Below are 12202 nucleotides of genomic sequence, written 5' to 3'. Positions count from 1 at the left end.
CTGCAGTCTCGGGGGAGCCTGCCCGCCGGCTTCCTGTGCAGAAACGCCAGCAGCTTTGCATGCATGGCCTGCAGTCTGGGGGGAGCCTGCCCGCCGGCTTCTACAAAAAACCTTGTCCCTTTCCGCCAGTTTCTGCATGAAAGGCTTCTAATCTCTGCAAACAAGGGCTAATGTAAGAGGGAAGCCTCCAGCTCCGCTCCGGAAGCACTGATTAAGCCTAAAAAACCTGCTACAACTGGGGGAAGAAGCCAAGTCCCACACAGGGAAGCAGATGAAACCCAGCTGGGGTGCTTGTGGGGAGGGGGACTTTCTCCACCGAGTTTGGATGCCAAAAAAAGATGATTTTTTTTTTCCTATCAAGGGCAGATGCTCCAGTTTCCTGGCCAAAAGAAAAGTAACAAATCTAATTCAACACGCTGTAAATAGTTATTTAGGCACCAAGGGCAGCTATGCACAAAAACCACAAAACAACAACAAGTGATAGAAAAAGAAAAAGTTAGATTTATCTCCAGCTGCATATGCAGAGCTCATGGAGGGGACGCTCCCAGTCACTTGGGGGCAAAAAGGTATCCAAGCACTGCTCCAGCTCCGCACCGAGTGGCTTCCTGCCAAAGTCATTGGTAAGTCTGGAGCAGATTTTGCACCGGAGCACACAGACGTTGCTACACCAGTCCCGAGTGAAGAAAGCTGCGCTTTTATGTCTTTGTCTCTTTTCTGCGCCGTGCACATACAAAAGTCGATAAAACCAGGGGAGGGGTCTTCAAGGTGACACGTTGTGCACCCTTGGGCATCTCCGTCAAAAGTTAACAGCACAGCCAAAAAAATGAAACCTGCGTTGCTTTAGGACTCATCTCTTCACCTCCTCCTGTTTTTGACACCATATTATACATTTAAAAAAAAAATACGACAAACCAGACCTGAAAGGAGGCATGTTCAAGGGGAACCAGATCCTGGAGGGTACTACAAGTGGCCAGAAATGAATATCGGGGGATAAGCAATCAAAAAGCAACCGTTCGGAACAAGCAACCTTACAGGCTGGAGGAATATAGCCTGGTAATTAGAGCAGGTGACTACGAACCAGGAAAAAACCACAGTTTAGATCCCACCAACTCTCACGTCCCGGAGCAGTCGCCATCGCCTTCCACTGCCTCGGGTACAAGCTTAGGAGCCTAAAGGTTCCCTCTCATTCTGCATCTATGGGGGGGAAAATGAGGCCCTGGGACTGTAAAGCCCCTGGGGACAGGGATCAATACCCCAAGCGTGATCTGCGCTGAAGTGACCGACCAGTCGCGAAAGGCAGAATCCCCCCAAAAAAATAAAATAAATAATGTTCTGGCTTCCCCCACAGCGGAAGGTGGGACCGACTCGTTTCACAGATGAAAACCGAAAGCAATCTGGCAAATAGTTTACCTATCACAAGAACACCCCTGCAATAACCTTCACCTCAGCAGTTAGATAAACTCCCATGAACCGGCACACGTGGTTTTTCTTTAGTTGTTTTTACAAAGGCTGCTCTCGAGGTGAAAGGGAAGGACTGAACAAGCCTGAACGCGGCTCGATGGAACAGATACCAGGGAGCCAGACATCCTAAACCAGGCATGCATGGTTAAATGCAAAGTCAAGCCAAACGGGCACATCTGAACTGCTTGGAGCTATATATTTTTTTTTGCTTCTTCTCATACCAGCTTGGCATTGCTTTTACCCTAATGATCCTCCTTTCTACAAGTCCAAACTGCAGGCAATACCTTTGTACTGGACTAACTCATGACATCTATGACCAGCTTCGGAGAGCAGTGTCCCTTCACGGGGGTCACGTAAGTAGAGAGCACGGTTACTCCGAGTTTGAACAAGACAGCTTGGCCCTAGTGTCTGTGCAGGCCATTACTGCTGGTCACCTCCATTAACCTCTCGCCCCCTTATCCAGAGCTGTAGCGACATGGACAGACCACCTCATGCCTAGCTGACTCTGTCCTGTTTAAACCCAGCGCAATGTCACCGTTTCCTCGCTGACAGTCCTGCCCATACACAGCGTAAAGACTCAGTGGTTACCCTGAGATGCGCTACATGTTTCTGCTGTTTCATCACGAGTGACAAAGCCTTCACACCAGCTTGTTCGTGGCCAACGAGAATACATCTTGTTTTTTTTAGATAGCTGGCAACCATTTGTTCCATGGGGCCAACCCATTCTAGCCCATATGACTGACCAATTTCACTCTCTCGTGAATAATTGCAGAGATGTCTCGCCTCACTTAGGATTAGCCCCTGTATGTCCAGTGCTGGATGAAGGGGGCAGGTAACCCTGGGGGAAATTCTGTGCTACCACAGAGCGCCGAACTTGTGCAGAATTTCCATTTTCTGGGCAGAATTTGGAATAGGCCCCAGCGTGCCACGAGCTGAGCCCATCTCGTTCATAGCAAAGATGGAGGGGCAAGTCTCGGTGTGCCACGAATAAAGCAGGCCCGGTGAGAGCGTCTGTGCGGAGATTGCGAAGGAATGTTTTGTGAGATTGGGAGCCCGCGTGTATGATAAAGGGGGTGGGGGTACGAGAGTGCACCAGTGTGCGGGGGGGGGGGGGGGCACCAGCCAGTGTGCTGATATGCATGAGAGAAAGCTTTATGAGGGGGTGTGTATTAAGAGATGTGCATTCGTTTTTTCCAAACTGGAAAATTTCAACGAAATTGTCCAATTCGGCATGTTTCAGGGAGCCCGAAAAATGATTGGGGTTTTCCCATTTTTTCACGAAAATTTGTTTTTTGGATTAGTGCATGCTAACAAAATGATTTTTCGCGAAAAAAACACCAGAAAAGCAAAAAACCATTTCCTGCGGCGGCCGAAAAATGAGGAACACAAAAAACGATTCACATCTCTAGTGTATGTGCACTAGAGAGGGAGCACTGAGAGAGGGGACAAACTACAGGAGATGGGGGTGAGCCTAGCAGGGAAGGGTGGAAGGACATTCTTACAATATACTTCTAAGGAAATTCTGCTCAAAATGTTTAACTCTGCATCTAACTTTTTTCTGTATTACATTTTAAGTTACTGACAGATGGTCATGTAACATGTTATTTTGACCAATGTAAAGTAAAAATTTTCAGTTTTGAGAGGAAGTAACTTTTGAAACTTCAACCCAATGAGCTAATGGCCTACAAAAAAGGTCAGTCTTGCTCATGGTTGGGTCGCATCTTTCCTGCTGAATACCACACTGTTGAGTTTTGTGGTCACCAGAGAAGGAAAACCTTATTTAAAATAAACTCCCTTTATCTCTTCCAATGAGAATGCTATTTTGCAGGTGAGCCAAAACTGCTTTGCCCTTCAGATCTAGTTGAGGAGTGACCAACTCTGGTCCTTGAGAGCTACAAACAGGCCATGCTTTCAGGATATCCACAATGAATATGCATGACAGATTTGCATACAGTGGTTGCAGTGCATGCAGCCGTCATGAATATTGTGAATATCCTGAAAACCTGTTTGTGGCTGTTGAGGACCGGAGTTGGTCACCCCTAAGTTTTTCATTGCCTTCTGTTTTTTTCTATCAAATCCTGCCTTATGTTACTCTGCCCCCAATACAAACCATTAATTTGCATGCAAGACAAAACCACCGGTGGTAAAGTGACTTTGAAAAGGGGGAATAAGTTATCAAGCCACTCCCATTCTTCCTTCTGATTTGCAAGTCATACATAGCCAGGGTGGCAAGCCCGAACCCTGCACGGCTTCCAGAGAAAAATGAGGCGCCCTGCTGGGACACGTTCGGGAACACGTTTCACCAATCTGCAGTGACACAACACTCTTCTGCCACACAGATCTCAGATGCAACCATCTGCTTTGTAAAAAACATCTGCAGAAAGGTTCCCCCTCTAGTTAAGACAGCAGGCTGTACAAATATATCTGCACGCAAGAGCTGGGCAGCGTATACATGATGGCCCATCATCACTGTGCTTCCTTTCACTCGGTTTAACTTGCCAGAATCTTGATTGTTGCTTCACGTGATGCTAACGATGCACAAGAGAAGATACAGGAAAAAACTCAAGTTACACAAGCAGATACAATGTCTGAACACGACTATCAACAGCAAGTCATGCTTAAAAAATAAGCAAGGGTCAGATCTGAAAGTTAAGAGGACCTGCTGTTATCAAACAGTGTGGGCAGCCTATTGATTTAGGTAGTGGCTCCGAGGTTTAGTCATACACCAGGCTGTTTGGTTCCTCCCTATCAAATGGTCTTATGAATTTTTGTTGCAATTAAAAACTCATTTTGGCTTCTCAAAATTATAAATCTCTTTACTGAAATAAACATATCCATAAAAAGAGCTCTATTGTGCGAAATCCATTTCAAAAATATCACCCCAGCATATTATTCTCTTCATCTCAAAAGTTTAAAAGAAAGGCACTTAGCTTTTAAAGCTCCAAAACGGCATTGATCTTAGAACGTGAATCTTCCAATGTATCGCACCAGTCTAGGCTGGGAATAAAAAAAGTAGGGATGTGCAAGGAAAAAAAAATGCATTTTTTGTTTTTCAGTTTGTTTTCAGGACGTTTAATCACGCCAAATTTTGATTCGTGGATTGCTTGATTGGTTTCACTCATGTGAAAAAAAACACGAGTTAAGCAATTAAAAATCCCAGAACAGCCAAAAAAAAAATGAGCTAGCCTTCCCTCCCACCCTCCGGGGAAAGATGCTGAGGCCAGGATCCCCCCCATCCCCCACTGGTCCGGTGGGGGATCTGCCGGCTTGGACTAGGCTAAAACCTCAGACTTGTGTAGGCCGAGGCAGATTGCAACCTGGAGGCCTCAGCCCCTAGACTCAGGCCTCGGCACCAAGAGCTGGATGCTCCTCAATTTCTTTCCAAACCACAATGTTCGCATCCGCTGGGAGTCACACCAGAGTTAACTGTGCTATGGTCATCCCAGTGGACGGTGCCACTTTAATGTATGGCAATTGTTAGGTTACGGTCTTGGACTAAGGCCCTGGCTTCCAGCCTAGATCTGGGCCCCGTGCATTTCTTTAAAATGAACCAATAAGGTTAGTTTCATTCGGGGGGGCAGCCCCCCACCCCAATTTGGTTCAGAGCCCCCTGAATGAAACAAATTAACCTTATTCGTCGTGTTTTGCACTTTCGTTTTATAAACAAATGCACATCCCTAATAAGAAGGGCAGTGTTTTTGACAATCTCTGATCGTCTGCTTCAGGGGTCACTCAGGTACTATCTTGCTGCGTGACACTGGGAACAGCTCCAGAGTGATTTATGGATCCAGGACTGCTTTTCTGTGGCAGTGTGTGCACGCTAGACCTCATCTTTTAAACTGTGCCTCCTGTCTAAACAAACAGAAGCAGACTAGGGCCTCTTTATGCACTACTGGGTTAAAGCCTGCACCGGCTCCGAAAGATGCATTTCCTACCATTCTTTCGGAGCCTGTTCCGGGGGTACGGGGGCCTTTCGGAGGGTTCTGATGGGTTCTAAAGGATTCCAAAGGGTGTGAGGGAGATCCCTTAAGATGATTCTATTTCTTTAAGATGAGGGGGCCAGGAGGGGGCCACTGGACCCTGGCACACCAACCAAAGACTCACTTTTTTATTTAAGTGGTATGGCATGTTTTGGGGGGAGTCAGGAGGGTGGAGGAGTTTGGCTGGGGACCCTGCTAAGTTTTTTTTTTATATATAAAGGTGGGGCAGGATTAGACTTTTGTGCAGGTTTTAAGCTAATGACAGGTAACATTGGCCACGGGATTTGAAAAATAAAGTTTAGCACACTTTTTGCTTATGGTCTACCATCTCATTATCTTACTGCATCCTTGCAGGACCGCTCATTCTAGCATGCATGTAAATAAAATCCATGCTAAAATCTAACTGATTTTAGCCATGAGTTTTACTACACCTTCCCTATTCAGGCCAATGCACTACTCTGCGCTAGCCAGAGCAGACTGGTTAACCCCGTGGTTGGACGTGCGTCCATCACCCCCTGATGCAATAAGTGGGATCAGCGTGTCCAAACCAGTGGGTAGCTCATAGCACTCACCACATGGAAATGCCACGTTGATCAAGCAATTAGCTCGTACCCCCTTACATAAAAAGTAACCATGCGCCCACCATGTGCATTTTAACCTTCAGAACTTAACGCCAGCCCCGGAGCTGGCATTAAGTCTTGAGCGCCAAAAGTTGAACAGAAAAACCAGAAAATACTGCTTTTCTGTGGTTCCTCTTGACTAATATTGTGCCTAAGTGGGAGAGACCACAGAAAGCAGCAACGTGGAAAAAAAAAATAGACAAATTTGAGCACCTGTTTTCCTAACCTGCACAGACACTTCCCCAGGATGCCCAATGCTGAGGTAGCACTAGGGATGCACTCTTTCCCCAGTCCCTCATTTCTAACACAGCAGTTCGTTAGCCTACTGCACTGCGTGCCCGAGAGGGGTGGATGGGCACGCATTAGGCAAGCTTGAGTGCCTGTTTCCCCCCACACACACAGATATTGCATGGGCCTGATTGTCTTTAAACGATGGTATCTCTTAACAGCTTTTGGTTTGTGGAAGGAAGGGTAGGAGATGTGACTTGTGATTATCTGAAGCAGCTTCCTTTTATCAGTAATCAAGAATCTGTAACCTGATGAGCTGCCCAAGCTGCCCTTTCATGCAGGCCCCCACTGCCCGGGGCCAAGACACTGGTCTGAGGGACAGGCTGGTCCCTGCTCTCAAGCTGCCCTCGGTAAGTCATGCCAGATACTCTCTACCAGTGACAATTCTCTTAGCAAAGGTGCCAGCCACTCTGACTGCAGTGAGGAAAAGAGAAAATCTACCCGACTGGAAAAAGCTTCCAGGACGACCTGGCAGAAGTCAGCACTGCTCCATCCCCTTCAACTCTGCCCTCTTCCCATCCTCGTCCTGTTCTCCATCAACCAAGCTCACCTCTGGCCTGAATGTTCACACTGCTTTCTTCGGACCAGGCTGGGTAGTTTTGCAGGCTATGTCCTCCTGAGGTCCCATCCTTCAAACTAATTTCTTCACGCTGTGTCAACATGCCCCCAACCTTCATGCAGCCCTCTGCAGGCTACAGCAGGGTAAGCTCAGTCACTCTTTGCAGGATACTCCCCTCTCGTTGCCTTCTGCACACTGGGCCCAGGTGGCCCGACTTACAAGCACTAGCCTAGTTGCTCTGTTGCCCAGCCTGTAGGGGACTACTCTGCCCCTCACTGGCTTGTTAATGAAAATCGATTTTTAGCAATTACCGCTATAATATGGGCAGAAGTAAAAACCTCCCATGGACCTTATGTGCTGATACAAAAACAGAACAAAACATGACTTTCCATCTCCTACAGAAAACCCAAATGTGTTCCGATGGACAGCCAACTAGGAAGCTGCAAAGCTAAACCTGCTCCCGTTTCTTTTGCAGTAATAAGGAAGCACTCCAAAGCCCATGACAGTTCACAGCCTCTCAAAGTACCAAGCAGGACAGCCTGTGCCCGCCGTGCCCTACATAATCGCTGGGCACCACACACTCTGCTTTACAGCCGGCTGCCTGAATTAGCTCTGACAGTAGCTCTTTAACCGCATCTGCATTGCCTCCCTGCCTCATCCTATGAAATCTGTGCTGTAAGAACGTCACAGCTGCCCCGATGCCTGTCCAACATAAGTCTTCGCCTACAGGACTATCTAGATCTGAGTTTTAGAGACCAGTTTAAAAAAAAATATGCAAGTTTACTCCTCTGAAATAAGGGCTGGTTTGTGAAGTCAATTTTTGCATCTGTATCACAGCAGTTTAAAATAATCTCCAGCAGAAGCCTGCTGGGCATATAAGCCTCCCTGAAGGAGAAAAAAAAACAATGAACTGTGTGCTGCCTTTCACATTCACAAAGCGGAGGAGAGTCTGAAATTAGGGAGGCAGAGAGCAAACTAAAAAACAGTGCAACTGCTAAACACAGTACAGACAGGGGCAGCGCACAGAGTGCCCGGTTCTACGGCACAGTGCATGCAGCATTACACCACCATAACCTCTCAGGGGGGGGGGGGGGGGAATTGGGCCTCTGCCAATTTAGGATACCTTGCATTGTGCGCTTGGGACCACACAAGGAATGTGCCCAATTATTTGATCGTATTTAGCACACACCCGCGTCCCAGAGCCAGGCAAGGTACAAAAACATCAGTAACGTGACGTAACAGGCTTGCCATACTGAGGGGGGAGGGGGTCCATCAAGCCCAGCATCCTGCTTCCAACAGTGACCAATGCAGGTCACTAGTACCTACCTGGTAGGATCCCAAACAGTGGAGAGGTCCCAAGCTAACTAACGCCCAAGGATAAGTAATGGCTTTCCTCAAGTCTCCCTGGTTAGTTTATGAACTTCTCCAGGAACTCGTCCAAACTTTTTTTTTAACCCGGCTCTGCTAGCTGCCTTTACCACAACCTCTGGCAATGAATTCCAAGACAAAACAAAGATACATAGAGCAAATAAAACCACACTAAAAACTAGAAGAACAAAACCCGACACAGTGACTCAAACATACAGACAAAAAAAGAAAACCCCCAGTTACTAGTTTCCTAAAGAGCAGACAAATCAAGACATGAGGGGCAGAACAGGAAGATGCCCATTTCCTGGCATACCCCAGCTGGACCCTTTAAAAACGAGGGGCTCCTTCAGGACAAAACCCTGCGAGGAGCCAAGTAAACATGCAAGCGTGCATAATCCCCAATGGGTTTGTACATAAATGGTGACCCCCCCCCCCCCAAAAGGCTTGGATCGTCAAACAAGGGATTTTAAGCCATGAACGAAAAGCACAGGCAACCAACGTAATTTGGCAAGAACCTGGGATAAAGCTTCCCCATCACTGCAGCCAACAGACTTTTTTTTTTAATTAACTGGAAACAGCAAACATTTAGATGGTAACCCAGTCAAAGGGGAAGCACAAAAGGCAAGTCTGGTAGTAATCAATGCACGGACTATTTCGATAAAACCCACTTTGTGCAGGAAAGGCAGAAGCTGTTTCAAGGACGCGCACGGGCATAAAGCCGAATTTACATATTTATATGAATGTGAATGGACCACAGCCAGGTGCTACTGCTCACAAGTTTCAAACTTGTGCTAACTCACCCCCTTTTTTTTTTGGCATCTGTCACGGCCTGTCTAATGCACACGCATGCATTTTTCTTTTTAAGTTAAATTAATTCTGATAAGACTTCACATTTCTGCCCTGCCAGAAATTTGCATGCTACTCTCAATAGAGTCTAGAGAAAACTCCCAACTCTTGAGCACCAAATGTAACTTCTATGCAATTACCCTGCATGTTACTTAATAAATTAAGTCTTAATACACAAGGCTCCCTGCCAGAAAAAAAAGAAAATTAGGGTTTGCCTTCACTATCTGCAAGATGTTCCCAAGCTGTCTGTTTTTCCCGGCTTGCAATAATTTGCCAGAGGGGTTAGCGCGATCTGCTACACTCGGCTTTGATGTTAATTACTCATCTATGTTAGATCACTAATTAGTTTATGTAATCGGACGTTTTCCAAGGGCAACCTGCCTCTAGTAGCGCTAGAGGAATAAACGGGAGCAGATTGTTGCTGCTACCGACAACGAGAAAGCGAGACCAGACGCAAAGAATACAACTTTGCAGGGATGGAGTGGGGGAGTTTAGAGCTTAAAAGGAGGTCTGGAGGACCCATAGTCCCGGCTCTACCCTGTGGGTCGCCCCCCATCTGCTCTCTGCCTATACGGCCCATTAAAAAAAAAAAACCAGACATTATAAAGCATCATATAAATATCAAAGTGCTAGCTCCTTGGGTTTCTAGAGTCCTCCAAGTCACGTCCGAGGATCTTATTTCCTTCTTGCCCTAAACTTTATTTTACCGTTTGACACGTTAAGAAAAAAAGGTTACGTACTATGGTCACACACCCGCTTCCCCCCCCCCCCCCCAAACCCTAATGCTAGGTTGCACTGTTATGATCACACATTAAGTGATAAAAGTCGCCCTCCAGCCCCAAATCTGCCCCGCCCCCAAATTATGCAGATATTTGATGCTGGGCGTGGCTAGGTAGGAGGCGCTCCCCCAAAAGGAATAAAAAAAAACTTTAGACGCGGCACACCTCCTCAGGAATGAAATATACAATTTAAAGGATTTTTCTTTGCATCACCTGCTAACGCAATTATGCTCGGAAAAATCAATAACTAATTCGCTCCCGTGCGTAACGAAATCCACCCCCGGGGCGGCTGCACGCGTGCTGTCGATTGCATTAGTTCTGGCATTGCGCGTTATGAAGGCCGGGGGGGGGATTAAGATCATCCCTCACACCTCAAACTGCTCACAAAAGCTCTGCCTTACTTTTGCAGCCCCGCCGTTCTCACAAAACCCGAAAAAGAAGAGGAAGGTTCTCTCCCCTTTTGGGGTCTACGGGAAAAAAAAAATACGTGGTGCATAGGCCCCCTAAGAGTTTCCATCGCCCCGAAAAATTAAAAATCCGTCACATTCAGGAGCGTCTCTTTACGTTAAGGTCGGCACCGGATTCAACACCCGATCGGGACCGCTGCCCACATCCCTTAAGAGAAAAAGGCTCCGTCAAAGCAGCTTCGGGTGACCAGGAGTCTCCGGTAAAAGGAAAGCGAGCTTGCAGCTCACTCCCTGCTCCCTCAGATGCGTTAAGTAAGGAGCGTGCGAGCGTCCCCCCGTCCCCCCCCAAATAAATCGGGCAGAGACAGCTCCCCTTATTCAGACAGAGACCCATGCTTTGGCGGCCGATTTCCGGGAGCGACTGCCTTGCTGCAGAAAGCATCGCTCGCTTTGGCTAAAAATATATTTCTTCTTGCCCCAACACAACTTTCTCGGGTCTCTCTTTCCACGGATTCGTGTAGAGGGGGCCACAAGCAGGAAGGAGCCCGTGAAATCAAAGCCCCGGGATTCCGGACGCAGGGCTGGAGGCGGGCCGGGCGGGCGGACACAAAGCTTGCAGCTGCCGATCGGATTACATGCAACCGTGGCAATTCCGGGTCCTGCGGGGAGCCGGGAGGACAGGAAAAAAAAAAAAAAAAAAAAAAAGAGGGAGGAAGCGCCCGGCGAGCAGGCAGCGCACGTACAAACGGCATCAGCCTCTCCGAAAGGGGCTTCCCGTCACAGCCACTCCCGCCAGCGACTCCAGTCCCCCCCCCTGCTCAAATCCAGACGGGAGCGAAGCGCTCCCCGGTCTGCACGTTTCCCCCGCCCGCTTAATATGGATTTGAACTGCGCGGCTACGGACTCTTAACGCACACTTATTTATTTAGTGGACACATCAGCAGATGTGGTCCCGCGTGGCCTTAAGCGCCCCAGCGCGTCCAGATGTGCAAGCATGCAAAAAACGGAGAAAGTTTAGGCTGCGTCCTCCCATCCAAAGTAAAAAAAAAAAAAAAAAAAAAGTCTCCAGGCAGCCCCATTACATTCAAGCACATTAAAAGAGAAAAAAAAATGAGAAGCGGGGGAAGTGACCAGCCGGTGCTAAAAAAAACTTCAGCTCCTGACCCAAATAGCATCAAAGCGGGGTCTGAGAACGGCAAAAGCAGCCCCAGACACGCGAAGCGCCGCGGGAACAAAATGCGATCGGAAGAGCGCGTCCTCCGCGCGCCCGCAGCGCTTTTGTGCCCCGGAGGGAGCTCGCGCAGCGCAAGAGAAAGAGGGGGGGAGGGGGCGATCGAGGTGGCTACCTGAGATCAGCCGGGCCGGGCGCCCCGCTGCGATCCTTGCGGAGAGATGAAGCGGAGCCGCTCCGGGAACGAAGCCTCTCGGCACGTTTAGTCGTCCTCCTCCGCCTCCCGATCGCGCACCTTCTCGTCTTCCTTTTGTCTCTCCTCCTCGTGGTCAGCGGGGGCCGCCAGCAGCAGCAGCGCCGGCTGGCTCGCCTTTTATCAGCTCCCCCCCCCGGTCCTTCTGCATTCCCCAACACGGTAACCCCGCCCCCGGCCAGGCACAGCCCGGCTCGGGGGGCGTCTCCCGGGGGTGGGGGTGAGCGCTCCTGCTCCGCCCCTGCTGCCGAGGCACCGCCTGCTAACAGCCGGCCCGGAGGGGGTGGGGGAGGAGGGCGGGGAACGAGAAACGAAGTGGGGGAATTACCGCTGCTGTCTGGCGCCTGCGGTGCAAGGGGGCTGCGCCGGAGAGAGTGCGGTCGGGCCCCTCACGCTCCTTATCTGCCCGCATACTCCGTTTCCGTGCACAACGTATTCTTCGGGGGGGGATTTAGCATAACAAATTCTGC

At 48.8% G+C, this 12202-nt stretch overlaps 1 protein-coding gene across 1 annotated transcript in view; it reads right to left on the bottom strand.

Moving 5' to 3' along the window:
* TSKU (tsukushi, small leucine rich proteoglycan) overlaps positions 1–11846 on the bottom strand; it is a 32595-nt gene extending 20749 nt beyond the window's left edge. Inside the window, exon 1 of the mRNA XM_029602163.1 lies at positions 11655–11846. The gene's annotated coding sequence lies outside the window, so the exon portion shown is untranslated. The remainder of the gene's footprint in view (positions 1–11654) is intronic.
* Between the last annotated feature and the right edge of the window lie 356 nt (positions 11847–12202).

The sequence above is a fragment of the Rhinatrema bivittatum genome, chromosome 5 (genome assembly GCF_901001135.1).
Source record: "Rhinatrema bivittatum chromosome 5, aRhiBiv1.1, whole genome shotgun sequence".
Lineage (NCBI taxonomy): Eukaryota > Metazoa > Chordata > Amphibia > Gymnophiona > Rhinatrematidae > Rhinatrema > Rhinatrema bivittatum.
The sequence above is the reverse complement of the archived record's forward strand: the minus strand, read 5'-3'. Positions and strand labels throughout refer to the sequence as shown.